Below are 25,610 nucleotides of genomic sequence, written 5' to 3'. Positions count from 1 at the left end.
CAGTAGATTGGTGATTACCAAGTACTGGGAGGTGGGAAATTCTGAAGATGTCAGGCATAGGATACAAAACTTCAGTTAGACAAAAGGAACAAACTCAAGAAACCTATTGTAACACATGGTGACTATAGTAAATATAGTAAATAGCAATGTATATATAATATCTTGAAAATCACTAAGAGTAGATTTTAGTGTTCTCACCACACACACAAAAAAATGATTAGTATGGAAGGTAATGTGCATGTTACTTAGCTTGATTGAGCCATTCAACAACATATATATATATTTAAAAGCTAACGGTGTATTATAATAAATATATAAATATATACAACTTTAATTTGTCAATTTAAGAAATTAAGGGGAAGGTGTGAACTTTGCATCCCCTAAAACTAAGAAAGTCATGAATTATTGATGGGCCTCATTGGATTTTGGAGGCCATGTACTGCGTATGGTAATTCTGCTCCAGTCTACATACCTGGTGACTACTAGTTTTGAGTGAAACCCATAGGAAGAAAGAACTGTGAGGTAGGTTCAGGTTGAGGTTTACACTGCCCTGTCACTTGGATTGTATTACTCAGTAAATTGGATGGTGCCAGAGGTATCTGTTGGATGAGGATATTGTGTGATGTCCCTGTCATACCCTAAAAGAGTCACAGTGTGAACCATTATAGTTTGGAGCAAGAATAGGAACATTTAGCATTTGGTGTATCTTCTGGAATGACACTGGGCCCCAGTAAAGACTGAACACCTGACCGTGGACAACAATGGGTTGTCCATAACAAATTGAGTATTATTACATTCTATGAGGCATATTTTGGGCTAGTACAAAAATAAGCCATTTCATGGTTGAAGACAAGAGTGAATCCAAGCAGATTCCAGAGGGTAAAAATAAAAACATACCTGACTAGGTATGTTTTTATTGACTAGGTAAAGCAACAAAGGCCTCTAACTCTTTTGGAAATGAAAAGCTGAGTCATACTACCAGGTAAGTCATACCACTTGACCTGCTTAAATGCTGGCCAAGAGTGAGATACATCAGAACATGTGGTGAAGAAAGGAGATTATGAGTATCAATTATGGCCTCAAGATCAGTTGCAGCAGCAAAGAACTCATTCCACTCGTCATCCTATATTTTCTTTTGGAGAGATTGAAGCTAGCCACCACCTTGATGTTTTGGGGCTTAAGGCCATGAATTATCTAAAAGCTACACATGACTGTATTGGGTAACTCTTGATGTCCACCTCTCAGTGCCTGTGTTACTCTAGCTCAGAGATTCTCAAAATGTAATCCGTGAGCCAGCAGCCTCAGCATCACCCTGCCTCTATCCCCGGGTGATTCTGATGCACTCTGAAGTTTGAAAACTACTGCTGTAGACATTTCTGTGCCAATCAACATCAAGCAGGTATAATTTGCCAGGACATTATTTGAGAATCTATTACATTTTTGGTTCCCTAATGGCAGTGTATATACACTGGTTTGGCAGAAAGATCCATGGCACCGTGTGTCTTATCTGGGGTTCCCTAGTTTTAGAGACTCCTTAATGATGTGGGAACAGAAAAAAAGGAGTGGGATTAAGATGATGGATTTCAAGCATTAAATAATACGCAGATATCTATAATAATGTCAAGCATTTTGAAATAACATGAGGAAATTTTTTTAAGTTTTATTTTTTTCTGGTGGAAGCTAGAGTTCAAGCATAGTTCTGGGGTAGAGAGGTGAGAATCAAATGCTCCCACTAACAACTTTACACCATTTGAACGTTCTTCTTCCATTTCAATTCTCCTGATAATGAAAACAGTCCAGTTGCTGATCATCTGTATCATTTAAAAGATGACAATTTATCTAGATAAGCAGGTTATTTGTTTCATGGATGACTATTTTCTGTTAATAAATGGCATCAAACAATTATGCCTTAACTCTTAAGATGGAGAGAGTGACTTTGCTACAAAATGATAGTCTTAACCAAAAATCACAGTGAAATAGTGAAGTAATTAAAAATAGCATTTGACATACATTTTAATAAAATTTGTGACCAAATACAGCAACAGAATTATTCTTTTTCTCAATTTTCAAATTGTGTCACAAGTACTTTACATTCCAGGCAGTCACTCCCCCCATAGCAAGCAATGAAGACCTGAAAGATGTGTTGTCACACTTGAGAAGATCCCTTAAAAGCAGCACAGGCATCATTACAGGTAACCTGAGGACTCTCAGTATGTTCTACGTTAGAGAATATTTGTTATGTATTAATTAAAGCTATATATAGAGAACAATGTTACCTAATTAGGTTAACTGTATTCCAAGATCAACTTTTACTGAAGGAAAGGTTTCACCTGGAATTTTTACAAAGTTATTTAATTCTCCATTTGTTTGTTTAGGTATGAAGTAAAGGAAAGAATCAGATCCATGATGACATTTCCTTCTCTTTTTGCAAAACAAAACAAATCATTGAACATATGTTTTATAGAAAACTTCCACTGAACAGCATAGATCTTTGTACTAATTAGTTTTTATTATTCTCTACCACATAAGTAAATCATTTATTTTCATATGTGAGGTAATCTGTGATAACATTATTTACAAGTTTCTTATAATCATTGTATTATTTGTGGTTTCTAATGAAAACATATGGTAGGATAAAGAAAGAATTTTGGATGTGCTGGGTTAAGTTTTGGGTCTTGATTTAAAAGAAAATTATAAAGCTGAAAATTTTAAGAAGCTAAAATCATAAGATTGTTTATTTTTAGGGGAAACTAATGGAATTAAAATTATAATATCATGGGAATATTTATATCTTTTTGACTCTATAAATAAAAGAAGCTAAAAGTTAGTAATCTCAATTAAAGTTGAAGAAATGAGCATATGATACAGCACAATAAATGTGAGATATAAACCCTGATATTATATTTCTTTGCATTAAAAATATAACCCTTTCAATATATGTTCATTGGTTGCCTACTAAGTAAAGCTACACACAATGAATATATGATGGGATTTGGCCTACAGGTAACATATTTTCAAATTGAAAAAATAAACTTTGCTTGTAAGCATATTATGATTAAAAAGGGAACACATAATACATTACAGGTGTCAAGAAAAAATATTTTCTGCACTAGAATTTGTCTCTTTTAATGCAGTAAGCTCAGTGCTTCTCAAAAACACTTGGGTCAGAGTAGATCTTCAAGTGATATTTATTCTGATAATGAGTGAAAAAATGGGATATGGTTTGTCTTTATGTCCCCATCCAAATTGTATCTTGAATTGTAATCCCATAATTCCAAACTGTTTAGGGAGTGACCCTGTGGGAGGTAACTGAATCATGGGGTTAGTTACGCCCATGCTTCTCTTGTGATAGTAAGTGAGTTCTCATGAGATCTGATGGTTTTATAAGGGGCTTCACCCCTTCGCTAGGTTCTCATTTCTCTCCTGCCACCCTGTGAAGAGGTGCCTTCCACCATGATTGTAAGTTTCCTGAGGCCTCCCCAGCCATGCAGAACTGAGCCAATTAAACCTCTTTTCTTTATAAATTACCTGGTCTTGGATATTTCTACATGGCAGCAAGAGAATGAACTAATACAGAATGAATTAGACTTATTTTGGAAAAAGTGGTTTATAATGATCTAGCAGTTGTTAATACCTCTTCAAGATATGAGATAGTTGGCCGGGCGCGGTGGCTCACGTCTGTAATCCCAGCACTTTGGGAGGCTGAGGCGGGCGGATCACAAGGTCAGGAGATCGAGTCGACGGTGAAACCCCGTCTCTACTAAAAATACAAAAAAAAAGCCGGGCGCCGTAGCGGGCGCCTGTAGTGAGCAGAGATAGCGCCACTGCACTCCAGCCTGGTGGACAGAGCGAGACTCCATCTCAAAAATAAATAAATAAATAAAAATAAATAAATAATAATAAAAATAAAAAATAAAAAGATATGAGATAGTTAACATGAGATATATTTTACGTTTTCAATAAAGTTCAATTTACTACAAGTACTAGCTTTAAAACTATCAAAATGAGGGAAATGACAATCCATTGGAAACCTTTCTTTTTTCTCAGCATTTTTTTCTCTATTTCCTCGGGCCCACACCTTTTCTAACTGCCAATATACCAAAACTTCCCTTTAATAAATTATTTAAGAAGGAATGTTACTATTTTGCTCTTAAAATTTTTCATTCCGGATTATAAAGGAAGTAGATTTTTTTTTTTTTTTTTTTTTCCTAAAGAGCCAAGTGTTCATAACTATTGAAATTGGGTGAGGGGTTCCCATGTTTTCCTACTTTCCCTACTTGTGATAATTTTGCAAGTTTAAATGATATAATTTTATGAGAAATATTAGACAAAGGAGATAGGACTAGCTGCCTAAATAGTGTACATATAATGTATCAATTACAAATGTGTAAAGTGATGGTTGAATTTATTTTTTTCTTTTATGTATTTATTTTATGTATTTATTTTTTGAGACAGTGTGTCTCGCTCCGTCGCCCAGGCTGGAGTGCAGTGGCAGGATCTCAGCCAGCTCCGCCTGCCAGGTTCACACCATTCTCCTGCCTCAGCCTCCCGTGCAGCTGGGACTACAGGCGCCTGCCACCATGCCCGGCTTATTTTTTGTGTTTTTAGTAGAGACAGGTTTCACTGTGTTAGCCAGGATGGTCTGGATCTCCTGACCTTGTGATCCGCCCACCTCACCCTCCCAAAGTGCTGGAATTACAGGCGTGAGCCACTGTGCCTGGCCTTATTTTTTCTTTTAATTCACAAATATTAATCAATTAGGACCATTGTGGGCATACAAACATATTCTGTGTTCACTTTGTCTAATTTTTTTAACTATCATGGAATAGTTTCTTATAAAACATATCTAAGTAAAAAGTTACAACCATGTTTTTGTTGGTATTTAAAAATAATAAATGTAAGTGTAAAACAAAATATTTTTCATAGCAGTTTTTTTAAATAACAAAAATTATAGAATAAAGAAGAGAAAAAAACTTTGTAACTCAGTGTTACCAACATTTTAAATTTAACTGCAAATATAGACTAGGTTTAGAAGAAGAGATGTTAATATTTTCATTGTAGGAGCATGATATTACTAATATAAACACTATATTGCTTGCTATGGACTGAGTTGTGCCTCCTCACAATTCATATGTTGAAACTCCACCCTCAGTGTGGTTCTATTTTGAGATGGGGCCTTTGGGAGGTAATTAGCTTTAGTTGAGATCATGATGGTAAAAGGTTCTCATGATGGGATTAGTGCCCTTATCAGAAAAGATCAAAGAGCTGGCACTCTTTCTCTCTTTCTAGCACGTGAAAAGAACAACAAGAAAACTGGGGTCTACCAGAGAAGACGGAAGCCCTTACCTGAAACTGAGTCAGCTGGCACTTTGATCTTGGACTTCCAAGTCTCCAAAATTGTGAGACATAAATGTCAGTTGTTTAAACCACCTAGTCTATGGTATTTTGTTATAGCAGCCCAAGCAGACCAAGACACTACTTTTCTACTTTTAAAAAATTTACACTTGCTGTAGATTAACAATCAGCTTAGTATTGATAAAGATAGAATATATCATCTGAAAAATAAAACATTGGTTTGGCAACATATATTTATCTTTTTATAAAATGGGAATATGACCCAAGTAGCATGTGTTATCAGCCAAAGATATATTTATTTTGTCATCAATGTAGTGCTAAGTAATAGTTTTAGTAATATATGTTCAAAATTTTAGAATTAAACTTTCTACACACTGGAGCAGTCCTGTACATTTTGGAAGACATTTAGGTTCAGTATCTTTGAAATATTAAGGCAGTTTCATTAATAACTTGAAGTGTCAGTCCCCATTGATTTACAGTCTTTCCCACAGATTAAAGATTAATGATTTCCAGGCACGAGAACAGAGGAAAATTCTCTTTTTTGTCTTCAATGTTACCTCTTTAATGTTTGGCTTGTTTCCAGTAGAAATCAAAAGGAGACAGAATCTGGGATGACAGTTGGCGGCCTGGCCATTGTCAAGAACCATAAAGGATCTGAGATTTTATCCTACTTATCCACTAACAAGTTAATCTGTTATGGACTCATAGAAGTTGGCAGAAGACCTGAGACTCCAGGATCAGAGACAAAGGATTTTATTCCTGACGGCAATAGCAGCATCCAGAGTCTCAGCCTTTGTTCCAGTTCCTTGAGCTCCAGTTCCCAAAAGTCAAAGCAAGCAGGGTCAGGTGATACCTGTGAACACAGTGGGTTGTGTTCTAGGAGAGCAGTTGAGTTTGGGGAAGCCATATCTTTTATAAGAGGCAGTAAGCCTGCCTAATCTTGACCCCAGAGGGAGACATCATCATTATTACATCAGAGAGTGAACAGAGTGATCCTTGGTTTCTGAGAGACACGCTATCTCTAATTTCCACCTGTTTGTTATCCAAATATCCCTGCAAAGATATTCCGGAGCAGACAGTCCATGCTTCTACTCACAAGAAGTACACAAATGCTAGAGACCCATCATCAATTTTCTCCTCACAAAGATAAAGTAAAAACATTAAGATTAATAAAAAAGAGATTATGGCCGGGCGCGGTGGCTCACGCCTGTAATCCCAGTGCTTTGGGAGGCCGAGGCGGGCGGATCACGAGGTCAGGAGATCGAGACCATGCTGGCCAACACGTGAAACCCCGTCTCTACTAAAAAATGCAAAAAAATTAGCCGGGCGTGGCGGCGGGTGCCTGTAGTCCCAGCTACTCGGGAGGCTGAAGCAGGAGAATGGCGTGAACCCGGGAGGCGGAGCTCGCAGTGAGCCGAGATCGTGCCACTGCACTCTAGCCTGGGCGACTGAGTGAGACTCCGCCTCAAAAAAAAATAAAGAGTTTATAAAAAATAACCAAGCACACACACTATATATCAGGCAATGGACTAGGCTCTAGGGTAGACCACAAGCATCCTTCCTCCTCAGAAAGTTCACATTTTTCTCAGAGTCAGAAATAAGCTTAACGCAAAGCAAACCTTCACAGGCCATTACATGAGAGAAAAGAACATACTACAGTGTGGAAAAAAACTTTGCCTAGAAAAATGAGGAAGGTGTCAAAAAATTTAGCAATTGCTATGTACTTAATGATGAGTAGGTTTTTTAATACCTAGAGAGAAAGTGAAAGAAACCATTCTGGGGGAATAAAAGATGAAATTTAATAGTGCTTCTTTTGGAAAAAGCGAGTAGGATGGCATGGTGAAGAGAAGCAGAAGATGACACTATTTTAATGTAACTTAGAGCTAGATTGTAGAAGTTTCTCAGTTTTATAAATCAAAGATTCACAATTGGGGTGTGTGGGATTTTCAGATTTAAAATGGAGATTATAGGGAGAGGAAATAAAAGGAATTTAGTTGCTTAGAGGAAAACATTTCTATGCAGAGATTCTCATGTCTTTTTCTATTTTTCGTTTGCAAGTTGACAATATGCTTTTTTTTTTTTTTTGAAATGGAGTCTTCACTCTGTTGCCAGGCTGCTGGAGTACAGTGGTATGATCTTGGCTCACTAAAACCTCTGCATCCTGGGTTCAAGCGATTCTTCTGCCTCAGCCTCCCAAGTCACTGGGACTACAGATGTGTGCCACCATGCCCAGCTATTTTTTTTTTATTTTTAGTGGAGATGGAGTTTCACCATTTTGGCCAAGATGGTCTCGATCTCCTGACCTTGTGATCCACCCACAAAGTGCTGGGATTACAAGCGTGAGCCACCATGTCCGGCCTGAAAATAAGCTTTTAAAATTGTTTAAGACATTTTAAGCGATGAGAGTCATCTATGATTTTTATGCAAGACCAGATCTGTAGATTTTGTTTTGTTTTGTTTTGTTTTGTTTTGAGACCGAGTCTCGCTCTGTCGCCCGGGCTGGAGTGCAGTGGCCTGATCTCAGCTCACTGCAAGCTCCGCCTCCCGGGTTTAAGCCATTCTCCTGCCTCAGCCTCCCAGGTAGCTGGGACTACAGGCGCCCGCCACCTCGCCCGGCTAGTTTTTTGTATTTTTTAGTAGAGACGGGGTTTCACCGGGTTAGCCAGGATGGTCTCGATCTCCTGACCTCGTGATCTGCCCGTCTCGGCCTCCCAAAGTGCTGGGATTACAGGCTTGAGCCACCACGCCCGGCCCAGATCTGTAGGTTTTAAGTAGTCATTAGTTTTAACGGGAAAGGGCTAAAGAAGGGAGACGGTGGAATCCTGTAGACAATTTGGAATCCCCTCCAATAGATTACAGTGAATGAACCAAACAATGATAAGTTACATAAAATAAAAATGTCTTCATGTGGGGAGATGATAAGGAGAACTATTTTGCTTTGTATCATACTATAGTAAGTCACAATTAGAATAATATTTTTGTTTTAAACATTTTTTCCTTCTTGCTAGAAATAGGTTCATCAATAATATTTATTCACTGGTGATTTCTGTAGAATTTTAAGTATATAAGCTAAATCTCAAATGCACACATTCACTTTCTTCTTCATTGTCCACAGCCTAAGCAAGGCCACCATTTGCACAGGGTTGACAATGGCTTATCCACAACTGAACTTCTCTCCATTTGCCCTGGTTCAAGCAAAACTCAATCTAACCTTTAAAACATTAATCAGTGTATGTCATTTCTGTGCTGAAAACTGCTCTATGGTTTCTCATTGCTCTTAGAATAAAGGTAAACATCTTTAAAATGCGTGCATGATTTCTCTCTATCCAGATTTATAACCTCATCTCAGGCCATTCAGCTTCTTAGTAAAATGAATTAAAGGCACCGGTGGCTTTCTTGCCAATCTCTGAAGTGTGCTATATTCCTTTGGGCTCTCAACCTCCTTCATTTGCTATTCCTTCAGCTAGAAGGCTGTACCCTCTCTACCTCTTGTTAATTCCTTCTCTTTTGCCCTTCAGCTCACTTCCTCAGGGAGATCTTCCCCAATCTTCCTCTCAATCTTTATTTGTTACTTCTGTTTTAAAACCTTTACCTCTCTTTAATAACCCATACTAAAATTGAAATTTTCAATTACTTATGTGATTATTTATTTGTTACCTGGTAAATAAAGCCTTACTTTCTACTCTACCTTACCCCAAAGCCACTAAAGCTAAACCTGTGATAGAGAAGACAGCTGTATGTGCTATATCCCTAGACCTTGCATCATACTTGGCACGTGCTAAGTGTTCGGTAGTGTTTGGAATGAACATGGTCAAATTGTATCTTAAGAAGATCAGTCTGGCTGTCATTTGACTGATGAATAGGGGCAGATAGTAATGGAGGTAACGGAGGTAAGCTGGAAGGCTAAAGTGAAGAGTGATGAGAGAGGCTCTAGGATGTTGATACAGACAGTGTCAAGTAAAAAATAAAATGATGCAATGATTCAGTTTTCACAGTGGAAACTGAATCACCACTTCATTAAGTCAGTTTTAAACCACACAAGAAGAACTATGGGGAAAGTGAAAGAATAAAATAACACATTTAGAATAGGGAGCAAGTTGAGTAAAGAATCACACAACTGAATTTTTGGGGTATTCAATATTTTTATGTCTTCTCTCTCTCTCTCTCTCTCTCTCTCTCTCTCTCTCTTCCTCTTTCTCTCTCATTCTTCCACATCAGTCTCCCTTGCTGATGGTGAACCATGGACAGAAGTTGCCCTGAATCAATAGCAGACACTACCTCTATCAAAGATACTGAAAGAGAAGTATGTGCAGTTAGTGCAGTTTGCCAATTAGTTTGATGAACATTCCGGAATTTCATATGTGTTTCTTGGTTGAAGGTCACATGCATCAGAATGGGTTTAATCAATAGGCAACTGAATTAAGATCTCATGACTACTAGGTGTTATGTATATTTAGCACATTTTGAATATTTTAGTGCTTCTTGCAGGCTTAGTCTCAAGTGCCTGAGGAATATTCAGTATCTTGTGGTCCTGCCATTCCTCTCTGTTTAAGACATATATACTTGACTTGCTAACTACTTATTTTATGCTTTATATGTTGTATACTTAACTTACCCTTGACATATTGAATAATTCTGCCCATGCCTTACAAGCTTTAGCTTACTGGGTTCATATTTGTACTTGAAACATATTAAACGTTTTGCCTATGATTTATATTTGATGCTTATGTAATAGAGCTGAATGTTCTCAAAGGAAATGTACATTATGAAAGTGAGATAAAGAGTCATTTGCATACCGATTGAGCTGGAAAGTTAGTAAGATATTCTGATAAATAGGTTTGGGAGTGAGGGTGAAGAAGACAAAGATGTCAAAAATATTTCTTATGTTTCCAACTTGAGCATTTGCATAAAATGTACTGAGTTAGATAACACAGGGATTGAGATAATGGTAGTTGAAACCATAATTGTGGGTGAGTGCTCCCAGGGAAAGCTGTCAAGGGAACCTTGAGAAAACCAAAAGTCAAGGAGTCAGTGGGAAGTATTTAATATAAATGAGATAGAGAAGAAAATGTCGGAATAGCTAGGGAATACCAGGAGAATGCCCTTGTATTGAAGACAAAAGGCCAAAGTCCTTTTAAAAAAAAAAAAAAAGGTTGCTCTATCATATTCAACATCAAAATTAGGTCCAGGACCAAAGACTTTAACAGACAACGTTGTAAAAAAAAAAAATATATATATATATATATATATATATATATATATATATATAAAAGAGTTATATAAATATGTAAGAAGATGCTCCACATCATATGCCATCAGGAAATGCATACTAAAACAACAATGAGATATCACTACATACCTATTAGAATAGTTAAAACTCAAAACACCAACAATGATATATGTAGGTGAAGATGTGGAGCAACAGGAACTCTCATTCATTTCTGGTGGGAATGTGAAATGATATAGCCACTTTGGAAGACAGTTTGACAATTTCTTACAAAACTAAATATGTTATTTTCATGCAATCCAGCAATGACACTCCTTGGTATTTACCCAAATGAGTTGAAAACTTCTGTCCACACAAAATTCTTCACATGGTTGTATATAGCAGCTTTAGTCATAATTTTCAAAAATTGAAAGCAACCAAAATGTTTTTTAGTACGTGAATGGATAAATCAACTGTAAACAGTTGATTTCAGACAATAGAATATTATTAAGCACTAAAAAGAAATGAGCTATGAAGCCATGAAAAAACATGGAGGAAATTTAAATGCATATTTCTAGGTAAAAGAAGCCACTTTTAAAAAGCTATCTACTGCATAATTTCAGCTACATGACATTCTGTAAAAGGCAAAATTAGGAAGATTATAAAAAGTACCAGTGGTTTCTAGGTGATAGAAGGAAAAGAGGAAGAAACAGGTGGGGTATAGAGGATTTTTAGACAGTGAAACTACTCTGTATTATATTACAATGATGAATCTATGTCATTAAGACTTTATCCAAACACATAGAATGTACAACACTAAGAGTGACTCTAATGTAAACTGTGGACTTTGGGTGACCAGAAAAATTAGGTCAAGTTTACCTGGACAAAAAAGAAAGTGCTCCATAGGTTCTGTGGTAGGATAACTTACGGTGGGATTAGCCAATGTTTTATTCTTACAGAATTCTCTTTTTCCACATGCCAGTGCTATGTATTTTTCCTAGTCTTAGCAAGTTTTAAGGGAAGAAGAGGAGCCACTTGAAGTGAAGTTTCTCACAGGTTTTTTTTTTTTTTTTTTTTTTTTTTTTTTTTTTTTTTTTTTTTTTTTCTGAAAGCCTAGATCATGGTAGATACCATAAATAAGAGCAAAAGTGAGGAATTCTTTTGAGGACAAGGAGACAATGAGAACATGTCCACCATATTCCTAAAAGGGGAAGGTGGGTGAGTCCTTCAGTAGACACACTCTGCTCCCTGCCTTGTTTGGTGTTCTGTGGAGATCCTACACTTTAGAATGGATGAAGTCAGAGATGCTGAACCCTAGATACAGGATTCTCATTCTCAAAAATGATGTCTTGGTCCCAGGGGTAAATGATTTCAAAGCATCAGAGAATCTGCACTAAAAAGCTCCATGTCAGCTTGAACATGAAATTGCTTGTCTCTAACCAGTGTCACAGAAGACTTTAAAGATCTCTTCAGTGCAAGGTCCTGGAGGATCTTGCAAGATGGAGATTGATTATCTTAAGAGCTGAGTAAGATATGGCTTATAACTAGAATTAGGTTGATTTAAAGAATCAATGTATTAAATTAAATTGTGATATATTTCTTGTACATCTGAGTTTGTAGATCAAGATTCTTATACCTACAATTAGAGAAATAAGCAATTAAGGAGTCAATAGTGCAAGTTCAGCAGAACAATGACAAATTACATATTGAGCAGAGAACAAGAAATAAGAAAGCTTGAGAAGGAGGAGAACAAAACTGAATGGGAGCTTGATAGTAAAAGAAAACTTGGTTATGCTTACTGGCTGAGAAAACGAACCAACAGACAGGGAAACAGAGTGAGAAGGAAAAGGGCACAGAAAATTCTCTGTATACACAAACACTATACACATACAGACAATACTATTTTTCTTTCTGTTGAAGCCTCCTTACATTGAAGACGCATACATCTCTAACTGGTCTTTGATAAGCTATCATCTAAAATTTCTTAACTCCTGGATTTCCTTTGCTATGACAAGCCCATGCAACACTAACCTACACTCGCTCTCTCTCTCTCTCTCTCTTTGAAATGGAGTCTCACTCTGCTGACCAGGCTGCTCACTACAGCCTCAGCCTCCTAAGTTCAAGCAATTCTACTGCCTCAGCCTCCCAAGTAGCTGGGATTACAGACACCCACCACTACACCTGGCTAATTTTTGTATATTTAGTATAGACAGGGTTTCAGCATGTTAGCCGGGCTGGTCTCGAACTCTTGACCACAGATGATTCACCTACCTTGGCCTTCCAAAGTAGTGGGATTACAGATGTTAGCCACTATGCCTGGCCAGCCTGCTCTCTTTCTGTCTGTCTTTAGGCTTTTCTCCAAAGATATAAGGTCAATTTAATTCAGTTCAATGGTTTGGACCTGTTTGTTGTGTTTATTGATTGCCCAGCCACTGATTAAGCACTTCACCATCCTACTTGTTCTTCATCTGTAGCTTCTTCTCTCAGAGTTGAAAGGAATCATTCTCAGGCTGTTCAGGTCTTCTGGTCAGTAGGAAGATCCCTCCTTTGATGGAACTGTGGATGAACCAATAGTTGTTACGTTGCCTTTAGGAAAGGAGTCCCACTTCATTAATTTGTATGTAGGAATTTTGTAAATAAAGACACCATGTCTGAGGGGTGGAGCAAGATGGCCGAATAGGAACAGCTCTAATCTCCATCTCCCAGCGCGAGCGACACAGAAGACCGGTGATTTCTGCATTTTCAACTGAGGTACTGGGGTCATCTCACTTGGGAGTGCCGGACAATCAGTGCTGGTCAGCTGCTGCAGCCTGACCAGCGAGAGCTGAAGCAGGGCGAGGCATCGCCTCACCTGGGAAGTGCAAGGGGGAAGGGAGTCCCTTTTCCTAGCCAGGGGAACTGAGACACACAACACCTGGAAAATCGGGTAACTCCCACCCCAATACTGCACTGTAAGCACACCGGCACACCAGGAGAATATATCCCATACCTGGCCGGGAGGGTCCCACGCCCACGAAGCCTCCCTCCTTGCTAACACAGCAGTCTGCCGCAATCTAACCACAAGGCAGCAGCGAGGCTGGGGGAGGGGCGCCAGCCATCGCTGAGGCTTAAGTAGATAAACAAAGCCGCTGGGAAGCTCGAACTGGGTGGAGGTCACAGCAGCTCAAGGAAACCTGCCTGTCTCTGTAGACTCCGCCTCTGGGGACAGGGCACAGCTAAGAAATAACAGGGGAAGCAGCAGGGGCCTGTGCAGACGCGAACGACTCTGTCTGACAGCTTTGAAGAGAGCAGTGGATCTCCCAACACGGAGGTTGAGATCTGAGAAGGGGCAGGCTGTCTGCTCAAGTGGGTCACTGACCCCTGAGTAGCCTAACTGGGAGACATCCCCCACTAGGGGCAGTCTGACACCCCACACCTCACAGGGTGGAGTACACCCCTGAGAGGAAGCTTCCAAAGCAAGAATCAGACAGGTGCACTCGCTGTTCAGCAATATTCTATCTTCTGCAACCTCTGCTGCTGATACCCAGACAAAAAGGGTCTGGAGTGGACCTCAAGCAATCTCCAACAGACCTATAGCTGAGGGTCCTGACTGTCAGAAGGAAAACTATCAAACAGGAAGGACACCTATACCAAAACCCCATCAGTACGTCACCATCATCAAAGACCAGAGACAGATAAAACCACAAAGATGGGGAAAAAGCAGGGCAGAAAAGCTGGAAATACAAAAAGTAAGAGCGCATCTCCCCCTGCAAAGGAGCACAGCCCATCACCAGCAACGGATCAAAGTTGGTCAGAGAATGACTTTGACGAGATGAGAGAAGAAGGCTTCAGTTCATCAAACCTCTAAGAGCTAAAGGAGGAATTACGTACCCAGAGCAAAGAAACTAAAAATCCTGAAAAAAGAGTGGAAGAATTGACAGCTAGACTAATTAATGCAGAGAAGGTCATAAACAAAATGACAGAGATGAAAACCATGACACGAGAAATACGTGACAAATGCACAAGCTTCAGTAACCGACTCGATCAACTGGAAGAAAGAGTATCAGCGATTGAGGATCAAATGAATGAAATGAAGCGAGAAGAGAAACCAAAAGAAAAAAGAAGAAAAAGAAATGAACAAAGCCTGCAAGAAGTATGGGATTATGTCAAAAGACCAAATCTACGTCTGATTGGGGTGCCTGAAAGTGAGGGGGAAAATGGAACCAAATTGGAAAACACTCTACAGGATATCATCCAGGAGAACTTCCCCAACCTAGCAGGGCAGGCCAACATTCAAATTCAGGAAATACAGAGAACGCCACAAAGATACTCCTCCAGAAGAGCAACTCCAAGACACATAATTGCCAGATTCACCAAAGTTGAAACGAAGGAAAAAATCTTAAGGGCAGCCAGAGAGAAAGGTCGGGTTACCCACAAAGAGAAACCCATCAGACTGACAGCAGATCTCTCGGCAGAAACTCTACAAGCCAGAAGAGAGTGGGGGCCAATATTCAACGTTCTTAAAGAAAATAATTTTAAACCCAGAATTTCATATCCAGCCAAACTAAGTTTCATTAGTGAAGGAGAAATAAAATTCTTTACAGATAAGCAAATGCTTAGAGATTTTGTCACCACCAGGCCTGCCTTACAAGAGACCCTGAAGGAAGCCCTAAACATGGAAAGGAACAACCGGTACCAGCCATTGCAAAAATATGCCAAAATGTAAAGACCATCGAGGCTAGGAAGAAACTGCATCAACTAATGAGCAAAATAACCAGTTAATATCATAATGGCAGGATCAAGTTCACACATAACAATATTAACCTTAAATGTTAATGGACTAAATGCTCCAATTAAAAGAAACAGACAGGCAAACTGGATAAAGAGTCAAGACCCATCAGTCTGCTGTCTTCAGGAGACCCATCTCACATGCAGAGACATACATAGGCTCAAAATAAAGGGATGGAGGAAGATCTACCAAGCAAATGGAGAACAAAAAAAAGCAGGGGTTGCAATCCTAGTCTCTGATAAAACAGACTTTAAACCATCAAAGATCAAAAGAGACAAAGAAGGCCACTACATAATGGTAAAGGGATCAATTCAACAGAAAGAGCTAACTATCCTAAATATATATGCACCCAATACAGGAGCACCCAGATTCATAAAGCAAGTCCTTAGAGACTTACAAAGAGACTTAGACTCCCATACAATAATAATGGGAGACTTCAACACTCCACTGTCAACATTAGACAGATCAACGAGACAGAAAGTTAACAAGGATATCCAGGAATTGAACTCATCTCTGCACCAAGCGGACCTAATAGACATCTATAGAACTCTCCACCCCAAGTCAACAGAATATACATTCTTCTCAGCACCACATCACACTTATTCCAAAATTGACCACATAATTGGAAGTAAAGCACTCCTCAGCAAATGTAAAAGAACAGAAATTATAACAAACTGTCTCTCTGACCACAGTGCAATCAAACTAGAACTCAGGACTAAGAAACTCAATCAAAACCGCTCAACTACATGGAAACTGAACAACCTGCTCCTGAATGACTACTGGGTACATAACGAAATGAAAGCAGAAATAAAGATGTTCTTTGAATCCAATGAGAACAAAGATACAACATACCAGAATCTCTGGGACACATTTAAAGCAGTGTGTAGAGGGAAATTTATAGCACTAAATGCCCACAAGAGAAAGCAGGAAAGATCTAAAATTGACACTCTAACATCACAATTAAAAGAACTAGAGAGGCAAGAGCAAACACATTCAAAAGCTAGCAGAAGGCAAGAAATAACTAAGATCAGAGCAGAACTGAAGGAGATAGAGACACAAAAAACCCTCCAAAAAATCAATGAATCCAGGAGTTGGTTTTTTGAAAAGATCAACAAAATTGACAGACCACTAGCAAGACTAATAAAGAAGAAAAGAGAGAGGAATCAAATAGACGCAATAAAAAATGATAAAGGGGATATCACCACCGACCCCACAGAAATACAAACTACCATCAGAGAATACTACAAACACCTCTACGCAAATCAACTAGAAAATCTAGAAGAAATGGATAATTTCCTGGACACGTACACTCTCCCAAGACTAAACCAGGAAGAAGTTGAATCCCTGAATAGACCAATAGCAGCCTCTGAAATTGAGGCAACAATTAATAGCCTACCTACCAAAAAAAGCCCAGGACCAGATGGATTCACAGCTGAATTCTACCAGAGGTACAAGGAGGAGCTGGTACCATTCCTTCTGAAACTATTCCAATCAATAGAAAAAGAGGGAATCCTCCCTAACTCATTTTATGAGGCCAACATCATCCTGATACCAAAGCCTGGCAGAGACACAACCAAAAAAGAGAATTTTAGACCAATATCCCTGATGAACATCGATGCAAAAATCCTCAATAAAATACTGGCAAACCGGATTCAGCAGCACATCTAAAAGCTTATCCACCATGATCAAGTGGGCTTCATCCCTGGGATGCAAGGCTGGTTCAACATTCGCAAATCAATAAACGTAATCCAGCATATAAACAGAACCAAAGACAAGAACCACATGATTATCTCCATAGATGCAGAAAAGGCTTTTGACAAAATTCAACAGCCCATCATGCTAAAAACGCTCAATAAATTCGGTATTGATGGAATGTACCTCAAAATAATAAGAGCTATTTATGACAAACCCACAGCTAATATCATATCGAATGGGCAAAAACTGGAAAAATTCCCTTTGAAAACTGGCACAAGACAGGGATGCCCTCTCTCACCACTCCTATTCAACATAGTGTTGGAAGTTCTGGCTAGGGCAATCAGGCAAGAGAAAGAAATCAAGGGTATTCAGTTAGGGAAAGAAGAAGTCAAATTATCCCTGTTTGCAGATGACATGATTGTATACTTAGAAAACCCCATCGTCTCAGCCCAAAACCTTCTTAAGCTGATAAGCAACTTCAGCAAAGTCTCAGGATACAAAATTAATGTGCAAAAATCACAAGCATTCTTATACACCAGTAACAGACAAGCAGAGAGCCAAATCAGGAATGAACTTCCATTCACAATTGCTTCAAAGAGAATAAAATACCTAGGAATCCAACTTACAAGGGATGTAAAGGACCTCTTCAAGGAGAACTACACACCACTGCTCAGTGAAATAAAAGAGGACACAAACAAATGGAAGAACATACCATGCTCATGGATAGGAAGAATCAATATCGTGAAAATGGCCATACTGCCCACGGTTATTTATAGATTCAATGCCATCCCCATCAAGCTACCAATGAGTTTCTTCACAGAATTGGAAAAAACTGCTTTAAAGTTCATATGGAACCAAAAAAGAGCCCGCATTGCCAAGACAATCCTAAGTCAAAAGGACAAAGCCGGAGGCGTCACGCTACCTGACTTCAAACTATACTACAAGGCTACAGTAACCAAAACAGCATGGTACTGGTACCAAAACAGAGATATAGACCAACGGAACAGAACAGAGTCCTCAGAAATAATACCACACATCTACACCCATCTGATCTTTGACAAACCTGAGAGAAACAAGAAATGGGGAAAGGATTCCCTATTTAATAAATGGTGCTGGGAAAATTGGCTAGCCATAAGTAGAAAGCTGAAACTGGATCCTTTCCTTACTCCTTATACGAAGATTAATTCAAGATGGATTAGAGACGTAAATGTTAGACCTATTACCATAAAAACCCTAGAAGAAAATCTAGGTAGTACCATTCAGGACATAGGCATGGGCAAGGACTTCATGTCTAAAACACCAAAAGCAATGGCAGCAAAAGCCAAAATTGACAAATGGGATCTAATTAAACTAAAGAGCTTCTGCACAGCAAAAGAAACTACCATCAGAGTGAACAGGCAACCTACAGAATGGGAGAAAATTTTTGCAATCTACTCATCTGACAAAGGGCTAATTTCCAGAATCTACAAAGAACTCAAACAAATATACAAGAAAAAAACAAACAACCCCATCCAAAAGTGGGGAAAGGATATGAACAGACATTTCTCAAAAGAAGACATTCATACAGCCAACAGACACATGAAAAAATGCTCATCATCACTGGCCATCAGAGAAATGCAAATCAAAACCACAATGAGATACCATCTCACACCAGTTAGAATGGCAATCATTAAAAAATCAGGAAACAATAGGTGTTGGAGAGGATGTGGAGAAATAGGAACACTTTTACACTGTTGGTGGGATTGTAAACTAGTTCAACCATTATGGAAAACAGTATGGCAATTCCTCAAGGATCTAGAACTAGATGTACCATATGACCCAGCCATCCCACTACTGGGTATATACCCAAAGGATTATAAATTATTCTACTACAAAGACACATGCACACGTATGTTTATTGCGGCACTATTCACAATAGCAAAGACTTGGAATCAACCCAAATGTCCATCAGTGACAGACTGGATTAAGAAAATGTGGCACATATACACCATGGAATACTATGCAGCCATAAAAAACGATGAGTTTGCGTCCTTTGTAGGGACATGGATGCAGCTGGAAACCATCATTCTTAGCAAACTATCACAAGAGAGAAAACCAAACACCACATGTTCTCACTCATAGGTGGGAACTGAACAATGAGTTCACTTGGACTCGGGAAGGGGAACATCACACACTGGGGCCTATCATGGCGAGGGGGGAGGGGGGAGGGATTGCATTGGGGAGTTATACCTGATATAAATGATGAATTGATGGGTGCTGATGAGTTGATGGGTGCAGCACACCAACATTGCACAGGTATACATATGTAACAAACCTGCACGTTATGCACATGTACCCTAGAACTTAAAGTATAAAAAAAAAAAAAAAAAAAAAGACACCATGTCTATGTTGTGAAGTCATGTCTAAGGAATTAAATTTATTATTTACTTGCTAATGAAAGATAAGGATTTTGTCAATGGCAATAAATGACAGGCCTAATTTTATTGCAGGGAGGGAGAGGGAATAGATCTAAATATCTTGCTAAAACATGACATTAGTTTCATGCTTTTAATTTAAATGAGGGCATTTTGCAGTATTTGGCCTGAGATAGTATACATTTATCAAAACTCAATGGCATTGGCTCAGGTTTTCTTCTGTACTTGTGGAGGGGAAGTGCACATCTCATTGTTGGCAGCTGCTGCAGCTAGGAATATGGAGATTCCTCTCCGTGTGCACAAGGAACAGAAGTTAGGCCCAATCAATCCTTGCTCAGGCACTTACTGTGACCTGGACAAGTCCCTGAACTAAAATTTCCTTTACTACATCTAAAATGGGGTGACTAGTTCCTATTCTGAAGAATTATGAATATATGCAGAACACTGAGTCAGGTGTCTGTGTTAAGAAAAAGTAACTACTCTGGTTAATATTAATCATCAGGCTGCTGCTAAGTGGTACCTGCTATAGACATTTTGGAGGCAGAGGGTGAAGGGTAAAATATTTACCATGATCTCCATGATCTATCCCAAACACTCATTTCTGCTACACTTACTTCATTTTTGTAAGAAGCTGGAACTGTCCCCACAAAAATAAACGTAAACCCAATTCATTCATTTCTTAGTTTTGCTTTTTAAGCAAATGCTCACATTTTAGTATGCTACAGGCTAGCTGAACATTGTGGAGTTTGGGAGGCTTATAGGGATCAGGCAGCACTGCAGAGATTGGGTTAACATGAAGTTTATCTTGAACACTCACCTCAAAGGTTTCTAATACCTTAGTAAAAATTTCCCCAGACTCTCCACCCCAACACCTCCCAGTTCATTTTTTTTTTTTTTTCTTACGGTTGCTTCTTGTTACGTATCTTGTTCTTGTACTGTCCCACTATATTATGTTGTTCACATGACTGTCCATCTACTTACATAATGAGCCCACAGACTTTACCTTTGACCTTTACTACTAAGAAGATGCTCAATAAATGCATGCATTAATTCATAAATAGAATTCTGAACAAATTAATTAATACCACTGGAGAGGTGCAGACAGGTTATGAAACTGTAACCTAGTTCAATTAGAGCAGGGAACCAGCCATCTTCACCTCCACAAGGACAATTTGAAGGCAAGTTCCAGGACATGCATGCTTTAGGTGTTAACTGGAACAGAGGTTGCACTGGGGACTAAGAACAAAAGGGTGGGCATTTAGGGGGCACTGGGCTGCTTTAGAACCTTTTTTTTTTTCCTTCTGGGATTCACTTTCCTACACCATCCCCTACCACCTTATTCACCTAGCACTGATCCTGATAGTTTCCATTACCTGAGAGGCTTTAATCTGCATAACAAGGTATGTATTCACCAGGACTCCTCCCTTCAGCCTCCCATGACTTGTGCCACCACCTCCCAGAAGCCCCAAGTCCCTGTTCCTTTCTGTAGCCCAGGATGCTATAGAAGCTTTAGTCACCTGATCCTTCTTCAAGTCTCATTTTGTGGAATTCCCATGCATGTGTACATCACTAAATATATTTTCCTCCTGTTAATCTTATGTCTTATATCAATTTAATTCATATTCCAGCCAAGGAACCTAGAAGAGTTGAAGGAAGCCATTTTTCACTCCCCTACATTAACTTCTTCAAATTTTAATTCACTCACATGTATAATGGAGATATTTGTACAGTATTATGTTCCTCATAAGGTTCTCAAGAAGATGAAATCTAGACTATCTTAAAAATGGAACAAATGCTTTTGTTGTTATTGTGGTAACAATTAACCCTTGAACTTGACTACTAACAGGCTATTGTTGACTGGAATTCTTACTGATAACATAAACAGTTGATTAACATATATTTTGTATGTTATATGAATTATATGCTGTATTCTTAAAATGAAGTAACCTAGACAAAATGGTATTAAGAAAATTGAAATAAAGTGAAAATATTTATTTTCATTAAGTGAAAGTGGATCATCCTAAAGGTCTTCATCATCACAATCTTAATGTTGATTAAGCTTAGGAGAAGGAGGAAAAGGAGGGGTTCTTGCTGCCTCAGAGGTGGCAGAGCTGGAGGAAAATTTATGTGTAAGTGAACCCATGTAGTCCAAACCTGTGTTCTTTAAGGGCCAACTGTATTTTGATTTACGAGTATTTGGTTAAAAGTCAACAATATCTTTTACCACTGGTAGTATGCATATATATGTGTGTGTGTGTGTGTGTGTGTGTGTGTGTGTGTGTGTGTATACATATATATATATATTCTTTCATATTCAACTTAGAATAGACTTCTTGTATTTGAATGGGAAGAATTTTCTTATGTCTTTAAAGAAAATATGGGAACAGAGGCAAGATGGTGGACTAGACACAGCCAGGAGGAACATCTGCCGTTGAGGGACTGGGACATCAGGAAGACTGGTGCACTCCCACTGGGTCTTCAAAGGGAAGGTATTGAGAGCAGACAGAGGGAGGACATAGACACTGGGCTTAAGAGGGAGAAAACTGGGAACCCTACACGGGGCTACTGCACACTCATTCTTGGCCCCCAAGGACTCTTGGGGAAGGGGTGACTTGAGCAGGTAAGGAGAAACCTGTTCTCACCATGGACCCCTGGAATCCTGGCAGCAGGAGACCCCACAATCCCTATAGACACTTGAGCTGGCATGGAGAGCTGCTTAGAGAGCTGGTAGGGGCCAGACTCCAACCTGTGCAGAGCCCAGAGGGTTTGATGTGAGAACATCTGCAGTGGAGCATGGCCAGGGATACCAACCCCTCAAGGCTTACCATGCTCCCCTAGGAAATTTTTAACCTTAGGGTAACCATTGGACCCGAAGATAGCCGGGCATTCTTGCCAGTGAGATGGGACCAGTCCAACCTGAGCACTTCCTTGTCTGTTGGTCTCTCCCAGGGTCCTAGCTTGCCTGTGCCTGCTTGCAGTGCAGCCTTGGATGCCCAACTGGGATGACTCCTGGGGACCTGCATGAGAACTGCTGCACTGACAGAATGCACCTGATCACTGGAGAGCTCCATCAATATGCACCAGCCCACTCACACCCTCTCCCCACAGAAGCCTCTCTCATGCCTGTTTGCTGGCACACACTCATCCATGGCTCCCATTACTTTGCTGGTGAATGTGTGCACAGGTGGACCTCACCTCTCCTCCCCAAGAGGTTCATGTGTGTGTGTGTGCGCACACACACCCACTGTGCCACTGCTGATGGTATAAGCACACCCTGCTCTCTCCACCATACCAACACTGCTGGTGCAAACATGCACATGGGGACTAGTGGGTCCACTCCCCTGCCCTGCACCACCATTGTCGCTGCTGCAAATGCATGCACAAAGGCCAGTGGCTCTGCATTGCCATTGCTGCCAGAGAAAACCCGTGCACAGAGGCTGTCAGCCCCACACTTACCAGTGCCCTGCCCCCACACCAAGACTGTTATCAGTGCAAATGTGCAGACAGATGCTAGTGGTTCCATCTCACACTATGCTACCACTGCTCCCACAGCCAAAGCCTGCACAGAGGCTGGTAGCCCTGTGCCCATGCCCTGCCCGAGATCATGAGCATGCGTCCTGCATGCTACTGCTGCTGCTAGCATTTGTGAATGAGCCTGGATCCTGCCGCTACCACCCAAAAAACTGCTTTGACTGATACCACCCATTGAAGTGTTGTGGCCAGCAGTCTGGGAACACCTCTTCCTCTCCTATGCAACAGGATTCTAACCTCACGGGAACAGAGAATAAGGCAAAGGTCCCTATACAAGCCCCATAGAGTGAGAACATGTAGCCCAGAGTGCTGAGCTGAGCCTTGGCCCTCTAAAATATTCCTGAAATGAAGTCAATTAACTAAACCTACCTTATACCATAATCAACCCACCAAGGATATGAAAATGAAAGTAGAAAAATCCCATCCAAAGAACAACAACTTCAAAAATTGAAGAAAATCAGCCCACAAAGATGAGAAGGAACCAGCACAACAACTCAGGAAGCTCAAAAAGCAGAGTGTCTTCTTACCTCTAAATTACCACACTAGTTCCCCAGCAACGATTCTTAACCCGGCTGAAATGACTGAAATGACATAAATAGAATTCAGAATGTAGACTGAAACCATTGTCAAGATTGAGGAGAAAGTTGAAACCCAATTCAACAATTCTAAGGAATACGTAAAATAATGCAGGAGATGAAAGACAAAATGGCCATTTGAAGAAAAAAACTAACTTATCTGATAGAGTTGAAAAACTCACTTCAAGAATTTCAGACTACAATTGCAAGTATTAACAGGAGACTCATCCAAATTGAGGAAACAATCTCAGAACTTGAAAACAAGTTCACCAGAATAACGCAGTCAGTTAAAAATACATAAAAAGTAATAAAGAAGTATGAACAAGACCTAAAAAATGTGGAATTGTGTAGGGAGACCAAATCTATGACTCACTGGTGTCCCTATAAGAGAAACAGAGAAAACAAGCAACTTGGAAAACATTTCACGACATGTTTCATGAAAACTTCCCAAACCTCACTAGAGAGGCAAACATTAAAATTCAGGAAATTTAGAGAACCCCAGCAAAATACTACAAAAGAAGACTACCTCCAAGACAGATAGTTATCAGGTTTTCCAAGGTCAAATTTAAAGAAAATGTTGAAGGCAACAAGAGGGAAGGGGCAAGTAACGTACAAAGGGGAACCCTCATCAGGCTAACAGTGAAGCTTTAAGCAGAAACACTACAAGCCATAATAGACTGGAGGCCTATAATCAGCATTATTACAGAAAGGAAATTCCAACCAAGAATTTTATATTCAGCCAAACTAAACTTCATAAGTGAAGGAGAAATAATAACCCTTTTAGATAAGCAAATGCTAAGGGAATTCTTTACCACCAGACCTGCCTTACAAGAGGTCCTGAAGGGAGTGCTAAATATGTAAAGGAGAGACTATTACCAGCCACTACAAAAACATGTTTATGTATATAAACCAGTGACACTACACACCAACCACACAAACACATCTGTATAATAAACAACTAAAAACATGATCACGGGATCAAATCCAAACATATCAATACTATCCTTGAATGGAAATGGGCTAAGTACCCCAATTAAATAAATGGCAAGTTGGATAAAGAAGCAAGACCTAACAGTGTGTGGTCTTCAAGAGACCTATCTCACATGCAGTGACCCCATAGGCTCAAAGTAAAGGAGTGGAGAAAAATCTGTCAAATGAATGGAAAACAGAAAAAAAGCAGGAGTTGGTATTCTAATTTCAGACAAAACAGACTTTTAAGCAACAAAGATCAAAAAGACAAAGAAGGGAATTACATGATGGTCAAGAGTTCAATTCAATAAGAAGACCTAACTATCCTAAATATATATGCACCCAACAGAGAAGCACTCAGATTCATAAAGCAAGCACTTAGAGACCTACAAAGAGACTTAGGTAACCACACAATACTGGTAGGATACTTCAACACCCCACTGACCATGTTAGACAGATCACGGTGGTAGAAAACTAACAAAGATACTCAGTACCTGAACTTGACACTGGACCAAATGGACCTAATAGACATCTATAGAGCACTCCACCCCAAAACAAAATACATATTCTTCTTATCTGCATATGACACATGCTCTAAAATCGACCACACAATCAGCCACAAAATGATCCTAAACAAATTAAAAAAAAAAAAAAAAAAAAAACACATGAAACATATTCTAGAACCATAGTACAATAAAAATAGAAATATTAAGAAAATTCCACAAAAACATACCATTTCACAGAAATTAAACAACCTACTCCTGAATGACTGCTAAGCAAATAGTGAAATTAAGGGGAAATCAAAACCTGGCAGAGATACAACAAAAAGAGAGAGCATCAGATGAATAACTTTGATGAACATCGACGCAAAAATCCTCAACAAAATACTGGCAAACCAAATCCAGCAGCATATCAAAAAACTTATCCACCATAATCAAGTAGAATTTATCCTTAGGATGCAAGGTTGGTTCAACATACACAAATTAATGAATATGATTCATCACATAAACAGAGCTAAAACTAAAAAGCATGTGATCATCTCAATAGTAACAGAAAAAGCTTTTGAAAAAGTTCAACATCCCTTCATGTTAAAAACC

This window comes from Piliocolobus tephrosceles, chromosome 7 (assembly GCF_002776525.5).
Source record: "Piliocolobus tephrosceles isolate RC106 chromosome 7, ASM277652v3, whole genome shotgun sequence".
Lineage (NCBI taxonomy): Eukaryota > Metazoa > Chordata > Mammalia > Primates > Cercopithecidae > Piliocolobus > Piliocolobus tephrosceles.
This window is presented reverse-complemented; position numbering follows the sequence as displayed.